Source organism: Anas platyrhynchos, chromosome 3 (genome assembly GCF_047663525.1).
Source record: "Anas platyrhynchos isolate ZD024472 breed Pekin duck chromosome 3, IASCAAS_PekinDuck_T2T, whole genome shotgun sequence".
Taxonomy (NCBI): Eukaryota; Metazoa; Chordata; class Aves; order Anseriformes; family Anatidae; genus Anas; species Anas platyrhynchos.
This window is the reverse complement of record NC_092589.1, coordinates 94,998,620-95,017,977: the sequence shown is the minus strand read 5'-3', so window position 1 is coordinate 95,017,977 and position 19,358 is coordinate 94,998,620. Positions and strand designations below refer to the sequence as shown.

General features: G+C 42.6%; 1 long non-coding RNA gene across 1 annotated transcript in view; it reads right to left on the bottom strand.

The window, feature by feature from the left end:
- Positions 1–1,218: 1,218 nt before the first annotated feature.
- LOC106017074 (uncharacterized) overlaps positions 1,219–19,358 on the bottom strand; it is a 31,615-nt gene continuing 13,475 nt past the window's right edge. Inside the window, exon 3 of the long non-coding RNA XR_011808535.1 lies at positions 1,219–4,414. This is a non-coding gene — a long non-coding RNA (uncharacterized lncRNA). The remainder of the gene's footprint in view (positions 4,415–19,358) is intronic.

Below are 19,358 nucleotides of genomic sequence, written 5' to 3'. Positions count from 1 at the left end.
GGACCCAGTGAGACATTTTATAGTAACAAAGATGCAATGTTTTAGAAGGACTTGGTAGACCTGAGACAAATATATCAGCTGCAGATAGAATGGATTTTTGAGGTGTTTTTTTTGTTTGTTTGTTTGTTTGTTTGTTTTTCCAGCTGGTTCTCTTTGACTTCTACAGATACCAAACAAAAAAAAAAAAAAAAAAAAAGAAACAATCAGTGTCATAGCTGAGTGACCCATCACCAACCATTTTTCTATTTCTCCCTCTTATCCCACCTTAAGGAGTCCCCATGGTGACGTTCATATTAGGCTATCCTGGGACATCAGGACAGAGGAATGGGAGACTATGTCTGACACCAGAAAGAACTCCAAAACAGGCTGTTTGTGTGCCTCTCGGTGCCCCAGAAACCCCAACAAATTATGTTTGGTATTTTATTTACATGAGAATATGAAAACTGAATAGTTTCCAGCAACCCAAAACATTTTTTGAGTGTTTCTTGGGTTATATTGTGTCTGCTTGGGTAACTAACTGCAGCACCAGGGGACCAGGTAACGCTCACCAGTACCTGGCTGTATCTCCTCACTCAACACTATAATAATTTTCAGGGAATACATGTGGTAGTAGTTACTGTCAGCTCCCATCAAGACCTAAAATGCTCAAAAATTCCTTTCTTCCTGGTAGACCAGATATTTTAGCATGTGATGTCCAAGCCTGTGCTTTCAGCTATGAGAGCTGCCCATCCCTCCCATAAGAAGCAACAGCTTTTGATCATGTGGTTCATCAGAAGCTCCCCATTCTCTCATCCAGAACAGAAATCTCCCTCTTACCTTAACCAAATTTAGTGGTAATTAACTTTTACTATATACAACCTACATCCAAACATAAAATCATGAGAGAAACCAGAGAATTATTATGTTTAAAAAAAAAAATAATACCACCCTTGATACTCCTGATTTACAGGCTTGAACTGAGTGTGCATGTTGCAGTAACTTCTTGACTTAAAACACTACAATTAGTGACCTTTTTTTTTTCATAGCATATTTGTCCATAGGTTTGAGGACTGTATTTTGTCTCCTGTACCTCTTTAATGAAGAGAGATAGATCTACATGTATTCCTCTTAAAATTACCAGTAAAGAGTACAACATATTTCCAACAGATTATTTGTTATCTCAGGGAGAACTTGCAAAAAAAAAAAAAAAAAAAAAAATAGCAAAAGATATCATTTGGAGAAGCAGTGAAGTAAAAAATGAATCAGACTATTGGCATGCCTTGGTCTAATTGTCAACTGAAATCAATCAAATCCAACACGGCAGCTATTAAGCAGCCTTAAAGCTAAAACTTCAGCTGAAACCTGTTCAGTAGTAACCCTTCCAGTTACAATACTGAGATAACAAATGCAAATCACATGAACATTTGAAAAAACCTTGGGACGTCCACACATGAATAACTACCACCGGGTTTCAGGCTCTTCAGGCTTTGATCGTCATGTGGTCAGTTTTTGTTGCCTGGTAAGAACCACACCTCGTTTCTTTGGCTTTAAACAAATAGATTAATGTTTCTCAGTCTTGCTTCCACATCCTCTGTTTCATACTGAAATGTCAGAATAAAATCAGCAGTGAAAATATTCACACATTCAACCTAACTTCTTCAGGTAAAACACAGTACCTCAAATGTGTCTGAAGCAAAAGGATCTCACTTCTTTGTGGCACATGTACTAGCAGGGGATTTTCTCTTAGTGGTCCAGTGGAGGGCAGCAAAATATTTACTAAAGAGATTCCTCATTTAATAGCTTCATCACTGAGTTGTCCCAACAAAAGCTTTCACGAAAACCTTGGAAAAGTTCGGTACTTCTTTGTTCGACTTATAATATATTGCATATTTGTTTATTTTAGTTGGAAGTTAAGTTTTTAGACTGTTTGAGACTATTTTTCACATCAGAGATCGTGCCTTAAAACAAACAATGCTTCCTGTATAAATAACTCTGTGGTGCTCCCATTCTTTCCAGAGCTAATGACATCCGCACTGGGAGGAGGAGGGTAGCAATGCTCTGCCTCACAGCCGGCTAGTCCGCTCTCCTCTGGAAAGCTTGCATAAATTTACCAGTGGTTTAAATCCAACTTCATATCTCCAGCACAGCAGTATTGGCACACTGATCATCTTGCATCATTCATTTGCTATGAGTGCACGTTATCTCAGCTCTTAGTTTAATATAAAGGGGAGTCAGCAGTACTAATGGAATAGCTTGGAGTCTGTGTCCTAAGCTGGAAGCCAGATTCAAAAAGGAAAATATTTTAATGTGCCTCTTAATGGACTTTATACAGTTCTCTTTAGTAAAATCTGAATATCAAATATATGAATTTTACAGTGATGTCTCATGAAAAGTTACTGATAATAGTCTTCCATGTAGGAACAGATTGACTGTGGAAAGATTGCTGATAAGAAAATACAGAATATCTAAAAGTCTTCAGTCTAAATCACAGGAGCTGTAAAAGATCTTTAACTAAAGAGTGTGCAAGTGTTTTATAGGCCATAAAATATTCACTCTCTTTACCAAATGTTTGGGGCATTCTCCTGGAAATGAGATTTCCTACTGACTTTTACAATGACAATAAGGCAGAAGGCAGAACAAAGAAGCACAACATACTGATATGGATCCAGGAAGGGAGCAAAGGAGGCTGTGTTACACCTCCAGCATCTGCTCAGTCCCTACATGGAGCTGGTGATACCTTTGCCACAGACCGTCTCTGGCTCTGGAGGTGACATTGGAGGAGCAGGGAGCAGATGCCGGTGTCCAAAGGGTGACAACTGTTGTGCTTCTGGTGCTGTGTGCTCAACAGTCAGCTCAAGAGCTCGTGCTGCAGCACTGAGGAGCACAAAGGAGCACACATTGGGAATGGTGCAATCATTATGGTGAGAAATTTGAATCCCACAGGTGATTTTTTCCTGGCAAAATCCAGTGTACAACTTTAAAAGTTATAACCAAAGGTAAGAGCTATCAGGTAGCTAGGTGCAGGTATGTATTAAATGCTTAGATAACAGCGTGAGTGCACTGGAGAATCCCAGAAAATGGGCTTTAGGGAAAACAAGATGAAATTATTTCCAGTTATACCACAGGAAACTCAGAACAGGGTAGCCTATGCAAATCTAGCAACTGTCAGAAACAGAAGGGGTTTTGCTGTGTTTCTCACAAAGGTATCATCAGCTCCTGGTAAAGGCAGACAGACACTTGACTGCAGCCAGTGAAAGCAAAGAAAATCATCACACAGCAGAAGCGCAGTTTGAATTGCAAGAGCAAGGACAGCAGCTGAGGGATGCAGCAAGCTAGCAAGGCTGTTCTGTAGGGTTATCATGCACTAAATTCCAGATTATTTGCAGCAGGTTCTTTGGGGCAGGTAAAATTCTTTATGGCTCAGGGAAAATAGAAATTAGACAGGAGATCTCTTACTGAGATGCAATTTCAAACAGGAAAAGGGAAAGCACTGATGGAGAGCAGAATTTTATGCAGCATTATTCCTAAATTAATAAACTTCTGAGGTAGGATATTTCAATATAAAGCCAATTTGCAACTTCCTCTTGGAGCTGGATGACCTAGCCGTAATAAATACTTATTGGATAGGATGTAACTGTATGTAGTAAATTATGACTAGTAACTATGCACAAAGTACCTGCATGTACATATAAATTCTACTTTATGCTCACACTCAGCTTGTTAAGCTATTTTCATTGATACATGCTGTAGCAGATGTAATTACAGAAAACACAGTGTTCATAAAGCAAACCTTGGCACCAGAATGGAAATCTTGCAAATACAACTGCTCTGCTTTACTGTATGCAAAGACTGACCGAATAACTGACAGAGGTCATGCCGCTTTCAGAAGACCGCAAAGGTCTGCTGAAGACCAAGAGTACAATCAGTGCAGGTTTCATCCAATGCAGTTGTTCTAAACTGGAAAACATTGATATTATTTCTAAAGCATATGGAGCTGTCTCAAGTGGTTGTTTACAGTAGTATTAATTGTTGTGGAGCCTGATCAGATGGAGATGTTGAAAGGAACAAAGCCGGAAAAGTGAAACAATAGCAAAGAGGAGGAGTGGTCCAGTGCACACAATAAGCAGGTTCACAGCTGCTAAAAAAGCCTCCCATGGAGCCTGCTCCCTGGGACTGAACTGTTTGGCCAAGGTTGTCCAAGAGACACCAATGCAAACACTTGAGATGGTCTTTCCTTTCCAGGTTTGTTGGCTTCCCATCAGGTCTGGAGGAAACGCCCTGTCCTCCTCACGGCATGCATGCTCACTCTGGCTTCTGTAGTGAGGTTCTTCCGAGCTTCCAGCGTTAGCTCCCAGGTGGCCCATCTCTGCTTGCTTACATCTAGTGCCTTTGTAGCACCACACTCCACTAAAGGGTCAGCAGCTCCTTCCCATCCCTGACAAAACACAAAACATTGGTACTGCAAGGATGACAGTCAGCACAAGGTTTCTTCACAGCTGGAAACCTGGCTGTTGTATATTGTGGTGTCTCTTGTGTTGGTTATTGCCTGGATTCCTGGATTGGTTCCCTAACATCTTCCCTGCCTTAAAAAACTTTACTTTTACTTCCCTGCTCCACCTCTGCAACTGACTGACACTCATTACTTTCTTCTTATATGTATCATTTTTTGTCCATTATTTTTTCCAGGGCACCATGTAGCACATTTAGAGCAATGGTTCTGTCCTGGGATATAGCAAACTGATTATGTATGTGCTTTAAAGCTCATCAGGGAGCACACAAGCAGGTCTGGCAGGCCCAACACATAAAGCAAATTCTAAAAGCATTAGCTGCTGTGTATGATCAACCTCACATCACAAACTCACCTGTATTTCTACCTGGGAATTTCAAAGCACAAACACAGAATATCTGCTAAGAGTCTCTCAGATGTAGTTATCCCTGTAACTGTGGTTGTAGACAACAGAACAAGAAATATTGTCAAAAGTAATGCAAAGGTGATTTATACTCTTTTCCTGCAATGAGAGATTAATACCACTGGGGAGAAAATACACCAGGTACTATTGTATTTTAATAAGCACCTCATGGAGAGCCCAGAGACAAGCAGTAAATAAGGGACAAATAAGATGCTTCTTGCAATTGTTGGATGCTTGGGCAACGTAACACAGTCCTTTTTAGAGAAATTGCTTGTATGGCAAGGGAGGGTCCAGCAGGGTCAAAACCAGCAAGGTCTCACCAGGAGGTGAGGGAGACAGAGCTACTGCCCTGGTGGAACAACACCTTCCTGTTATGGGCTCCATTTCCTGAATTATAAGCAGGAGTGGCAAAAGCTGCAGCTGGGGAAAAGAAAAGCAGCTTGCCAAGGAAGGGAGTGAATGATAGCAGGACAGGAGGCACCTTGCAGCTGGGACAAATAATGCGAGTATGTGCAGGAAAGCAAGAAGCCCCGCAGAATGGTGAGCAGAGAAGCAGCAGACAATGCCAGTTCCGCAGGGGGCACGCATGCTAAATTATTGCCCCAGCCTCAAGGAGGGAGGGAGATAGAGATGCCTATCTAACCGCTTTTGTATAGGCTTGCAATCCGAACTGCAGAATGGCTCCTTTGTCTAGCCCTCTGGCTGAGGCTAAAAGCCATGAGGCATGCAGCCAGATGGCCAGGGCGGACTCTCAGGAAAAGGAGGAAAGCTTCATTCCTTAAATTTGTACTGATCCCTGAGGCTTAGAGAACAAAACTCCATGGAGCACACAGCCTCAGGAGATGATTTACAGTCTGAGGTTCTCAGACAGCTAGAAGGTATTTGCAAGGAAGAAGCAGAGATGAGGATGTACCTACCTGATGTGACATACATAGTCTTAGCTGCTAAGATTTGTCTTATGAGATGTGCATGATTTCATAGTGCAGCTGGTGAATGGGATCTCCGCTCGCTTAACATGCCATGTGCATACCAGCAACAAATCTAGTTGTAAAGGAAAGTCCAATATCCTTACAGTCCCCAGAGAGCACTCACTCAGGGAAAATCCCCAAATAGAAACTAAATAGTGGGTGCCAGAGGCAGTGAGGCAGCGTAACCAAGAAAATGGATGAAAAACAAGTGCTGAGCAACAAAGAGGTATTTTTGTATTAACCCTGCCAAATGGATTATTTATACCCTAATCATCTGCTGTAGGTATGACTGAGCTTTTTAAGGAGAGCTGCAGCGAGCTTCTCTGGTTTATTCAATGAAGCAGATAAGCTCACACCTTCGAGCAGTTCTGCCAGCCTTTCACTGCCTTCCTGCATGTACGGATTTCAGGATAATTCTTAAGGAAAGCAGAAGGTGGCAGTTCACAAAGAGATATTCTGGGTATGACGGGACATGAAGAGTGTCTAGACTATAAAGAGATGTTACGTAGCAAAACTACATCAAGCACTGCAAGCATGCACCTTCAATAAAGATGTCCATGTTATGAAATGTTAATTAGAGGACCTGGGGCCTGAAAGCGGGTGGAGATTGCCCAAAAGATTGCCCCTGGCTGCCCAAGGGGTGTCCGTGAAAGCTGAAAGGTGGGCAAGGAAATACATGTAACCAGGAAAGGGCATTCCAAAAATAAGCAATAAGACCACTACTACAATGCTTCTTGTTACAGCCTTTTCCCAGTTGCTTTCATATCTTTGGAGAACAAAAGAAAAGAGAAAGAAGCTGGACTCAAGAAGTCACCTTGCTCGCGTCAAGGCAAGGTCTAACTTGAGCAGCAGCATCTGGCCTGCCGCACCCACAGAGCGGACACCTACCTGTGGCCCAAGGCCTGCTTCCTTTCACAAAGGCCTAGCAGCTTTCTTCTGCATTACCACAAGGCAGGTGTTGCTCCCCCAGTGACTGAGAAGCACCTGGCATGGGACAAGGCCCTGCTTTTCCCTTGTTAGCTCTGTTTGTGTCATGGTGGAAGGACAGTCGTCCTGGAGTGTCTCCTTAAGAGACTATGCAGCTCACCACAGACATTTATTTTACAGAATTCTAACGAGGGGATCCTACCACCTCCCAATACTCCTTACAAGAACCTCCAGTACTTTGCTATCCTTACCATTGGAACATTTTATTTTTCCCTGAAATTTAAGAGAAATCTCCCTTTCTGCTAGTTAAGACCATTGCTCTTCTTGTGCTTTCCCCAATGAAGAAAAGAATTTATTCCCTTCCTCCTTGAAGCATCTGTTAAAATATTTTAACAAAGACTGTTATCACACCTCTTCTTTTCTCTAGTCTAAACAGCCCTGGTGCCTCCAGCTCATAGGGCATGATTTTTCATACCCCTGTCAGTCATGTTTGCTTATGCACTCTGTCCAATTGGCCACATCCTTCTTGAAAGTGCAGTGTCTGCAAAACCACATCTGAAACTTCACCAGTATGTTAAATACCAAAGTAGTTACTCCCAAGATCTCATTATTCAGCACTCCTGACTTTGCATCTCATTGCTGAACCTATGCTTTTAAACTTTATTTTCAGGACTTCCCCAGGAAAAATATAACTGGGGATGCAACTGAGGTAGTTGGGGACTGTAGCACAGATACCCAAAGAAAAAAATCAGTGGTCCTGTGTAGGAAAACGGGATAGTCACCCACATAGACTTAGGAAAAGAGATGCTACCTCTTATTAGATGATACAGACTTGACAGCAAATTTAAGTTTTCTTAGAGTAATGTACATTGCTGTTCTGAAACTATTTCACTACATTACAAGTGACAAACTAGAGTATTTCTGTTACCATTACAAAGCTTTGAGGGTTGGGTTTTACTTCTTCCTATCTTGCCACTATACCATTTTCTGTTGTCTTGTTATAAATTACGCCAAGTGAAAATCTAAGGAAGAAGTACAAATAAAATTACTTAAACATATACAAGTGTATGCTGAAACAGATGCCTCACAGTTAGTTCAGGAGGAAAATCTCAAGACTATTAAAAAACTATCATCATAACTGTAACAGAGAATTAAATAATATAATAGATGGTTTAAGACTGAAGCTTTGTTATTCACTTTGACCAATTATCTAGCGAACTCTGGCAAAATCCACAGAGTCTTCACTGACTGACATTTCAGATACCTTTCTTTAGTACTGAGAACTGCCAAATTCCTTCACAGCTTGCAATTCTTCTATTTCTTCCAGTTTGTCATGAAATTTAGCATCCAATTGCACTTTTTAAGTTTGGCTTATGATTGCCTACAAAACCTTTTTTTTTTTTTCTTTTTTTTTTCCAGGGCAGTGTTTGATTCATACAACCTGGCGTAATAGTCCCTCCACAACTGCATGCTTGTCTCAACCAGCTCATCTCCATGATAAAAGCTTCTAAGCTTTCTCCCTTTCTTGGTTCCTCCCCTTTCTCTGACCCATCTCCAAAACTTCATTTTCTGGGGTGGCAAGAGTGTTCTGAATCTACGTAGTAACACCTAACAACCAACCTCACATTACATAGACTGTCAAAAATATCCTCTGCTACCAATTTGGCAACACTCAGAAAATTACCTATGTTTTGCTTCCTAAATTATCTTCATTTGCCCTTCTGAAAAGACAGATCTCCCACTTGAACTACTTCCACTTGTCAGTAAAATTTTTAGAGTATTTGCACCAGAACCGTAAGCTTCTATATTTTTTTTTCAATCACCATATGTCTCTTTCCATTTCACTTCCTTCAATGTCTACACTGCTTTCTTTCTGGTCTTGTTCACACTTATGCTGGTCTTGATCACATTTCTAAGTGGAGATTAATGAGGAGCCCAAGTCGGTGTTTACAATTAGCAAACAGGTGGGGTAACCACGGCTGAGGGAAGATCCTTGTGGGAGGGAGAGGTATGTACCTGTATTAGTCATGCCATTAACATCAACAATCTTTAACAACTAATTTGTACCAGACTACTCCAGGAGCGGGTTAGATTTCTGCTTTTAAATGATTGCATACCTTTGCCACTCCAGATTTAGATTCTGGCACAGTTACAAGCTTTACAATCTCTCTTTCTAATATTAGCTGTTTCTTCCACATTTTAGAGAAATATGTGAAGTTCACACAAAGCATACAAAGATCTTTCAAAATCAGAGCACACATTAGCCTGAAGGGAACACCGTAGTGGGAAAACCCACCTATGTCTTGACTTAATTCAGGAGACTTGCAATAATCCAGAAGTAGACACAAAGACTAGTGTTTTAAATTCTCAGACATAACCAATCCTACTAGATTCTAGCTAGTACCAAAATAAAAAGAAAATAAAACCAATTAAGCAAACAAAAAGCCCTCTTTTCCTCCAAATTTTAAATTGAATGTATACCACACAGAGAAATAAGCATCTATGTTGAACAGGCTGGAGATTAAACTTTCCATAGCCAGCACACAGTATCAAGTCTCCTCTGAGATTTTACATAATTAAAATAAACTTCACCTAAGGAAATGAGGGACTACTCAAAAGAATGAAAAACCTAAATAGTATACGTCTAGGTAGAAGGAAGAAGGAAAAGGAACGTGCTGCGCAGACACCAAAATGGCTTGTGGAGCTGGCTCCAGCACTGGCTGTGATGAGCCCTGCCAGCTCCTCCAGCAGCACACGTGTGTGTGGCCAGCTCAAGGCTGGCAGTGCACCAAGGCTAACACACCCAGAGTGCTAGAAGTGTGCTACCACAACACCTACCTGGCTCTGAGGGAAGCAGCTGAGGGATGGATGGAGTGATGAGTACTGCTTACGGAGGTGTGCACGTTTGGTGCAAGCCTCAGCAGCCTTTACACGTGTCCTGGTTTTGCTGGGATGGAGTTAATTTTCTTCATAGTAGCTTGTATGGTGCTATGTTTTGGATTTGTAATGAAAATAGTGCTGATATACCAGTGTTTTAGTTGTTGCTGAGCAGTGCTTACACAAAGTCAAGCTCTCTTTTGTTTCTCAAGCTGCCAGGGAGTGAGTGAATGGTTGTGTGGTGCGTACGTGCCAACTGGGTGAAACCACATCACACCATCCCATCCAAAGCAATGCCCAGGAAGCTCTGGCCTGCAGCCAGCATAGGGGTTGTTTTCTTGTGTGGGCACAACAGAGAGAACTGACCTGCTTCTGGGCCAACAGAGATCCTAAAAGAAGCTGTTCATGCCACTGCACCAGTACCAGTAAGCTTCTTCAAAGGTAGCAAGTGTATCGATAGCAAAAATTGAAACCCAGAACTGTGTGGACCACAGAGGGTGCCAACAGCACCGTAGGATGTACAGTCAGGTCATGCCCCAGCTTGTAATTTAACATTTCTACCCAACTTGTCGAGTGTAGGGCAGCCAGCGTAAGCACTGCTTCACAAGAATTTTCAGTGGTTTAACATAAAGCAGTATTGCACTCAATCCTGTGATCCAAATTCTTCGTTGTTCTTGGAAAACACAGCAGCATACCGTGGGAGCAGCTGTTCTAATTGCTTCCTTTTATTACCATCTATGGATTCTTCTGTCAAGCTAACCTCCTTTACTGACTGGGCTTCTTTAGAGCTCTTGACCTTCAGCTTTGTGAGAGAGTTTGAGACACCAGCTACATTGTCCACTTCTGCCACAGTCTATTTTTTTTATCCCTTTTCCAGAGCTCACCATGTCACACAGCCTAAACTGCCATTTTCCTGAAGAATGGTCCACACAGGGTACTTTTGGCTTCAAACAGGCTAGTAGCCATTATTTTTATTTGGCTTTCCATGGTTGTTTGTGGTTTTTGTTTGTTTGTTTGTTTTAATTTCTACAGGGAAGAACGCATCTTTGGTGTGGTAGATACGGCAGAGAAATCTCCAAGGTCGTAAGAGATTGCCACCTCCTCCCTCATTCCCAGTACTCCAACTTGGTTTTACCAGTAGCCTGTACCTAAATAATGTTTAGCAGCAGATCTGTAATACATGTGGTGGAAAATCACTCCTCATGAAACACCATTAGAAAAAGTAGCAGCATTAATGCAGAAGCAGTGCAGCATTACCTCATTTACAGAACTCAGAGCTGAGTTCAACAGGTACTGTTTTTCTAGACTTTGCAGGGGCCAATGGTTAATAATCAGCCATTGAAATTTGTGTAGTATAAATTTTCTTTCCCTTGAGCTCTATTTTAATTTTTTGACCCTAGAGAGGAGACTTGTTTCAGATCCTCAGTCCAACATCACGACCTGATTCCAGCAGAGAGGATACAGCAGTCCCATCAGAAGGGTGGTGATCCTTCAGCTTCACAGGACTGTTTTCTTGGTGCACCACCCCTCAGCTTCAGCAATTTTATCTTTGTCCTTTGGATGCCAAGAGAGAAGTGGCCAAACCTTTCAAAGAGGTAAATTTCTCAGGTTCATCTGCAAAGCCAGTGACTTTGGGCACCGAAGATGCTTCTGACAGAAAAGCTGTCCTCCAGCTGCAACATCCACACATACAAACCTGGCATGGGGACAGGGAACAAGAGGGACAGGGGCAGCCCACAAGGCCTACACAGGAGCACCATGGTCTCACACCACCCCAAACTCCACACACTGCTGTGTGGTCCCCTCCCCTCTGTGCCAGATGCCCCTGCCAGAGGCACAGGGGCCAAGCAGTGGGGATGGAGCAGGGTGGAGCCAGGTTTCTGTCATAACTGACAGGGTAAGTGGTGCCTGCAACATCGTATGGCTGCTGTGTGCCTCCAGCACTCTGGTTCCTTAGGAGTCCATGTGCCCATGGGCATAGTTTGTGTGCCAGGACTTTCCTGGAAGTGCCTTTGTTGTCTTCTTTGAGGTTTTGCAGAGATGATGGCAGGGAAAGTGCTTGCTTTTTTCACTTCAGAAATTGAAATAAGTCAGGACAGAGCACACCTGGGGCAGCACAGTGTTAGAGAGGCATCTGCAGTAAAGGTGTCTTAATGATAGCCAGGCTCCCTAAGGGAAGGAGACATGCATGATTCTTGAGGCTGTTGATACCAGCTGCATCTGGTGAAAGAGCTGGGGTCTCAAGGGCATGAAATTCCTGCAAGTTTTGTAGGAAAGATTGAGTGTAGTGGGAAATCAGTGGACAGATCTGGTCAGCAAGCTTGGCAGTGAACAAGGAGAGAACAGGCACTGCGGGTGACTGCTGCTCAGCAAGGACAGCTCCAGGTTGGTCTGAGGACAGCAGCTCTTCCCTTGTGCAGGCAGGCAGGTCCAGGCTGTCCAGCTGGCTCTCAATTAACACAGACTGACCATGTACACCACTGCTCACAAGCAGTTCTGGGACATGAAGCTATTGCCTTTGCTGTAATCCATCTGCTGTCTTTCAAGTCCACCAGAACATGCTGGACTTCTCCCAGCACGTCTCTTTGCAAACATCTGTGTGGTGAGCGCCACGGCTGACAAGAAGCTCTTGGTTGTTGATGTGGATATTAGCCTCCACAGGGACCCACCTGTGTTTGCCTGCTGGGATTTAATGAGCTTCTCCAGCAGGTCATCAGGGACCAAGTTTCCAGTTTTGCAGTGCCTGGACATGCACAGCAGTGGCTCCTTCCCCCACACCCAGCTCTCCAGCATCTTTGATGGTGCCTCAGCAAAGTCGTGCTCCACTTGTGTCCTGCTGAACTTGGCAAACTCTGCCTAGGAAAGATCCAGACCATCAACACAGCCATCTCAGAGCAAGGAATCATTTAACCCTACGTGGAGCACAGTAGATACATGACCCAGGCACATGGTAGGCTCTGATCCCACTGCCACAACCCTTCTCCTTCATTTTGGCTTGCTCAAGTCCTCACCACGGCTACAGGTCCAGGCATAACTTGCTGACGGTCCCCCCACAGGAGGTGTCCTTCACTGTGTAAAGCTGGACATCCTCATGCCAGACTTGAGCCTTCTCTTCCAGATAGGAGGTGAGCCCCAGCAGCTCATGGTAGATGGCCAGCAGGCCCATGGTGACCACCTGCATGGGAAGTACTCCTTCAGCAGATTGTTGTCCACACTGTACTTAATCTCCTCCACCTGATCCACGTGGTAGCACACATCCTAGGCATTGATCCAGTTGTTGAACTCCGGGCCTCTCTTCTCACACACTTTCTTTTTCAGGTCTAGGATCTTATCCTGTTCCTTCTCCCTGAGGGGTTTCAGCTTCTGAGCTAGCTCTCCCTGGAAAGCCATGGGAGGCAGGTTAGTGCCCAGGGGAGAGAGCAGCACACCCAGCCCGGCCCTTGTTCCAAGGACTTGCATTTTCACCTAGGACATGGAAGCAATAGCATTGCATTTTTGTAAGGCTGGAGCTTTTTCAGTTTAGATAGGAGACACATCAGAACAAAGCAAGAAGATACAGCAGAGAGAAGGCATGAATTTAAAAAATAGATGTAACAACAACAACAACAAAAAATCTATGTTTGTGAAGAAGTCCTGATCAGAAATAAAGTCTATTAGAAATCTCATAAAACTCTATTTTCACATTTTTCACATATTCAGCTAGACAGCAGGTTGCAAACAAACAGAGAATTCCTCTCATGAGGCAAACCAGAAAAATGAACTAAAAGGCAGAAGTTGAATTTGAATCATGAGCCAATAACCCCCAAAAGCAAAACCATAAGATTCCTACAGTCAAGTATTTCCATTGCTAAGCTTGTGGAAAACTGCTCTATAATTAGAAAAAAAAAGAGGCCTTTTTTTACTATTTATGTTGTAATACATCATTTTTCTGATAAGAGCATTGAAGAGACCTAAGCAGTTTTTGTTTTATTTATAGATTTGCATAGTAAAGTAGCCCAACCAACAAAAAAGTATTATAAAACCAGAATATTGTAAAACACAAAAAAAAAAAAAAAATATGCACAAAGCTGAAAAGCTGGTCTGCCTTGCAGGGTTTACACTCCAGCTGACAGCTTGAGGTGAGAAGTGACTGAGAAATCCATGAAAAGGACTCTGTGGGCACTACATTATTTTTTGGGGAAAAAAAAAATCATTTGCAATAAATAGTCTGGCAGGTTGAAATCATTTGTATTATAGTAGTACCCAGAGGGTCTCTTACACTATCTGATGTGTAATGTATTACATAGTGGGTTTTTTTCCATGGATCTTAAGTTATGTACTGAACAGTAAACTGTCATTTTAGCAACACCAACTAACTCAGCAAGATGGTCAGGATATAAACATCATTAGCCAAAGCATCTGCTGTTGGCCAGTGGCAGAGACAGGATATGAAAACAGACAAGTTTTGATTTTATATTGTAAGGCCAACGGCCTGCATAGAGATATTAGGTTGGGTCTCAGGGGTAGTTTAATGCTTCCAGATTGTCAATTAATCTTCCTTTTGGGCTGTACACACTGGCCAGGCACAGCCACACAGCTGCTCTTCTTCCCCTCTGGAGCCAGCACAAAACGTCCCTGCTCCTCTGGTGGGGGTCCGGCCCTTGGTGTGCTCCCACTGCAGCTATCCCTCATACTGCAGCATCAGCATGTGATAGAGGACAGTTCAGGTCTATTAGCTGCCCAAGAAGGAAAGAAAGGATGCTTTGGGATATCTCTCTGGAGTTTAAATCTTGTTAAATTTAGGCAAGTGGTCTGGGTAGGAAGGACCTGCCTGTGGGTGCCTACACAGGTAGCTGCTGCTTTCTGTTGTATGGAGGAGTTGTTGGAGGCCCCCTTGTCCTTTTAGGAAGACCAGATTTGGTAGATGAGCTTACTCACTGGGTGACTGGGCAAAGAGTGCTGCAGGGAAAAAGACATGGGGAAAGAGTGAGAGAAAGTATCAGCACAGCTCAAAGACTTTTGTCTATTTTAAACATGTGAAAATCAGATGAAACTAAGGAGTCTTCTGAAGAAAAAAAAAGGCTCTCTAAAACCATTAGAAATATAAATCAGTCAATGCACTGTATTGGATCTATAAAATATTATGAATGTGAGTAGCGTAGTCAGAAAAAATGAGATGAGCACAATAATGAACACAATCACTGTGTACGAGCACAGCGTGAGGATGGGAGTGTTTATCCCAGTGCATCAGGGCAGAACTAAGGACTCTGTAATCAGACTGAACAACAGGGAAAAATCAACTGAAGAGACCAAGTACCAAATCCAAAACACATGTGGCCCCCAGCTGAGAACCACACGCATGCAGCTGGCGCTGCCGGAGGAGAGCGAGGCACCTTACGTGGAGCAAGGAAACCGCGCCGATGAGCAAGGCGAGCAGCTACACGTGCAGACGAGCACTGCGCAGTGGCAGCTTTCAGGAGAAATCACCGTACAGAGATGGGGGAGAGCACAAGAGCCAAATGACCTCTTACTAAGACTGTGAAGTATAAATAAGACCGCAAATAAACTACAGTGCACTCGGCTGTTCGTGGGAGATGTGCTGGGATTTGCTGAGATGTTCTTTGGAAGAAAAATGAGCAACCCATCACCCATCAGCTGTTGTAGGCTGCTGCCTAGCAGAGTCCCCTGCATGACACGCTGAGCACTGGGCCTGTGGCTGTGTAGCGGCCACAACTGGGACTGTTCCCCACACAGCTGCCATGGAGCAGCTCCCAACCCTCCCACTAAAACAGCTCTCCAAAACAGCAGGCTGCATCCAAATCAGCTGTTAGCACAGGATGAAGACTGCCCCCAGCTCCCAATCTGTGACCAAGAATTGTTAACAAGGGTAAAAGTTATCTGAGGCCAAAACCACACCAGAGACCTTCCCAACAGCTTAACACTATGGATGTGACTGGATATTTGTTCTCAGGCACTGCATAACTCTGGTGTAAACACAGAGGGTGACTCTCAGCAGAAGTCTAATTCCTGTCGTACACTGTATATGCTATAGATCACTTATATACTAAGCTATATGCAAAGATCAAATAAATCTTTCTTGGGAACTGCTATATAGGGACTAAAACTCTTCGTTAGTGGTAACAACCAATTTCAGCTACTGTATGGAACAGTTACATTAGCAGAAAAATGTGAACTGGCAAATTCAGGGTTAATTTTTCAGAGGTCTGTGTGGCTTGAAGAATTTCTAACCAGTAAATTTGACCCCTGGATTTGAGAAATTGGTAGAAACTGCAGCAAGAAATAGAATCAGCGGACACACTGCCAAATACGATAGCCTGAGGAAGAGCGTTCCTAGGAAAAAGGGAAGTCATGCCTCAACAAACTCCTAGAGTTACTGCTGGAGCAAGGTACTTGAAGCAGTTCTCTTGGATTTCCAGGCTGCTTGTAACAAGGTCCTTCACAAAGAGTCCTAATAAACCCAGATTGGCATTAAGGAAGAATGGAGATCCTTTATGAATTATTAGTATTATTTTTAGGGGATGGAGGAGGAAAGGTAGAAATGAAAAAAAAGCTTTTGCGGTGGAGTTATTAACCTGTAGGGACATGTGCCTTTCAATGCACTTGTAAATGGTATAGGAAAAGAGGCAGCTGAGCACAAACAAAAGCAAAGAGTTGTGAGGATATCACATAACCCATTGATGAGGCAACACAAAAGCTGAGGTTCAACACTGAACAGCCAGAGGATGTCAGGGACAGTTTCCCATGCGGCTAAAAGCTTACAGTTAGCAAGTCATGTTAAGCAGCATTGTCAGGCTGGTAAATGACTACTGAAAACCTGGATAAATCTCGTTATTTCTGTCATTTCTGAGGGTACCATAGAAGAAGGTAACAGCACAAGGCAACAGAGCAGACGATCGCCATGCCCTCAAATCTGTGACTTTTCTGGGCAACTCTGTAAGGGTACAGCTGGAAAAAATAAAGCACTTATAAATCTGGCACCATAAATAATTCTATTTTTAGACTGTTGTCAAAATACAATGCTTAAAAACATTCGTAGTAATGGAAAGTTCTTTATGAAACCCACCTCTGCCCTTACTCATTAGCTATGTCATTGGCAGCAACACAATCATTTTTCATGGTTTTATTAGATTGAATTGATTTAGGATGGTAAGATTTTAATCCTCTTCTTCTCTACTCTTCTCTGGTAAGATCTATGACACATCACATGCTCTCATCTCCTTATCTCCCCTTACATTTCTGATCCTACTTTTCCAAACATCAGTTTTCTTTCCCCAGTCTCCGTGCCCTGCTAATGACCAGTGCTACTTTTCCTTCTGTTACATCTCTACAAGAAGGGATGGATTTCATATTCACAGGAAACATGACTTCCTAGTGGAAAATGTTTTTCCCAGTCACACTTAAGTAACAAAGGTACACCACCTAGTCAGGCAAATATGTTCTCTTGCATTTAAAATGTCTACCATATAACATTTTCAGGCTAAGTGGATTTTGCAGATACATGGAAATACTAAACATAGCATCCAAATGCAGAACAATTTCTGTAGCTGTTATTTCTGTACTTGGTGAAATGCAGAACTTCATTGCCAGAAATTACCGTTGCTCACATTGTAACTGTGGAATCAGAGCTGACCCAGTCTTGAATAATTTGCAGCGGGATCCCCTTGTTTTTACAAGGAGCTGAATCCTTGTACCCACTGAATTCTGCAGACTTAAACTACATCTAAGAAATGTGCATAACCTAAAGACAGCAGAAATGTAAAGTGTCACCTGTGGCATTTACCCAATTTATTTGCTTTTATCCCATATTACTCAGTGCAAGGAGAGATGCGCTAGTTATCCAAGATTCACTTTGGTATCAGAAAGCATAGGAGTGTACATAAGGCAAATCGGAGTGGAAAAAGAATATTTTCCATTAACAAATCTGAAAACAAGTGCATCTTTTGTTTTCTGTTGGAATAGGATCCAGATCAGGCTAGTTTATGTTACATTCCTGGAGGGAGCACGCTGTTGCAGCATGTCATATATCAGATCTAGGCATGAACCCATGAAAACTAACACTTGCCACAGGTGTTATAAATTCTGCATCTTCTGTGTTCCAAGGGATTCTTTTTCCAGCTTTTCTGGTAAATATTATCTGACAAAGCCTGAAATCTAAAATCCCTTGCTTGCAGAGGAATGACACCAAGGGTGGCTAAATAAGCACCAGCAGTGTGAAGCCCTCCTCACCTCCAGCACTGCGTGCCATACCCAGCTGGCTCCTGTCCTGGCAGCTGACCAGGCTGCCAAGCAGTGCTAATTGGCATTTTGGGTTTTGTCCTGCAGAACTCTGTAGCAAAACCATTTGGCACAGAAGCTCTGCCCAAGTAACCACCCTAACCAGTCTGTACTCACCCCTTTCCACCCAGGCTGAGGGGCACTTTAACCAGCACTCACTTCCTGAGCAATCCAGTTAGCTCAGGTAAGCCTTCAGCATCCCAGGAAGACAAAACAAAAGAAAACAAAGCAAAACAAACAAACCCCACCATATCAGAAGAAGAGCAACCTTGCATGCTGGAGAAAGTACCATCTTCCCCTACTCTGTGCCTCCAGAAGAACCAATCTAGGATTACAGAATGCCTCTGCATGTAGCAGCAAGACATGAGATGTGCGTCAAGCACATGAAAAATCATCACCAAAATTTGACATGACAGATAAACATAGGAGGCATTAACAATAGCCAGTTTTTTCATGGCCTGCTTAGATCCCTTGGATAAGAGCAGACACAAGATTAACCTAAAATTCTAGCCAATGGCTGATGTTATTTCAGCATTTTTCAAATGCTTCAACCAGAACCTTGTCAAAATAAATGGTGGATTTGTGCTCTATGTGCTTATATGGCAAGGTTGATCCACGCTGATACTATTACAGTGTTGTAAAGCATAAAATCTAGTTAATGGTTTCTGCCAAACCATGAATCAGTTACAAAATAATGACCTGAAGTATGTTCTTTTTTCCATTCTCTAATATTTCTTCACAGCACAACCCAAACAATTGCTCATAATTAAACTGATTGGAGGAGCAGACACTGGCAGGAAATACAGTGCTGGCAGTGGTCCGATAGCACTTCATTGTACTGAATTTAGAACAATTACATCAGTTCCTTTCATTTTGCAGAAAAAGAGGAGGGGGGCTGCTTTTTTATCTTCTACTCTTCACAAGCAAAATCAATGTTTATCAAATCTCCTGAAGCAGATTTGTACGTTTTTAATGAACAGCGGAAGTGCATCCTTTGGTACCCTGTTGCCTTTGACCATCCCATTTCATATTCTGTATGATTGCTTTGCATTATTAGTCATAATCCATCAGGGTGGGGATTTTGGTTTTGTTTTTGTTTTCTAGAAAAGCATGAGTAGATCAGCTTTTAAGAGTGGAAGAAGAGAAAATGAAAGATGTACAGTAAGCAAGCAAAAATATTGAGTGAAACCAAAGCTCATATTTAAAAATACATGGTGACTTGTGAATTCCTCTACATCTAAGGATCAAAAGTCACACATATGTATTATAAATTAGCATAATTTCCCACAGAAGTAAAGGGGAACTAAAGCCAAATTTTGTTCAAGTGGACATGTCAATTTCCAATGAAATTCAGAGACCAAAGAATACATTGTCAGTCTATGGCACTTCATCTCTGCCACTTTTTCATGGTCACTCTCTGCCC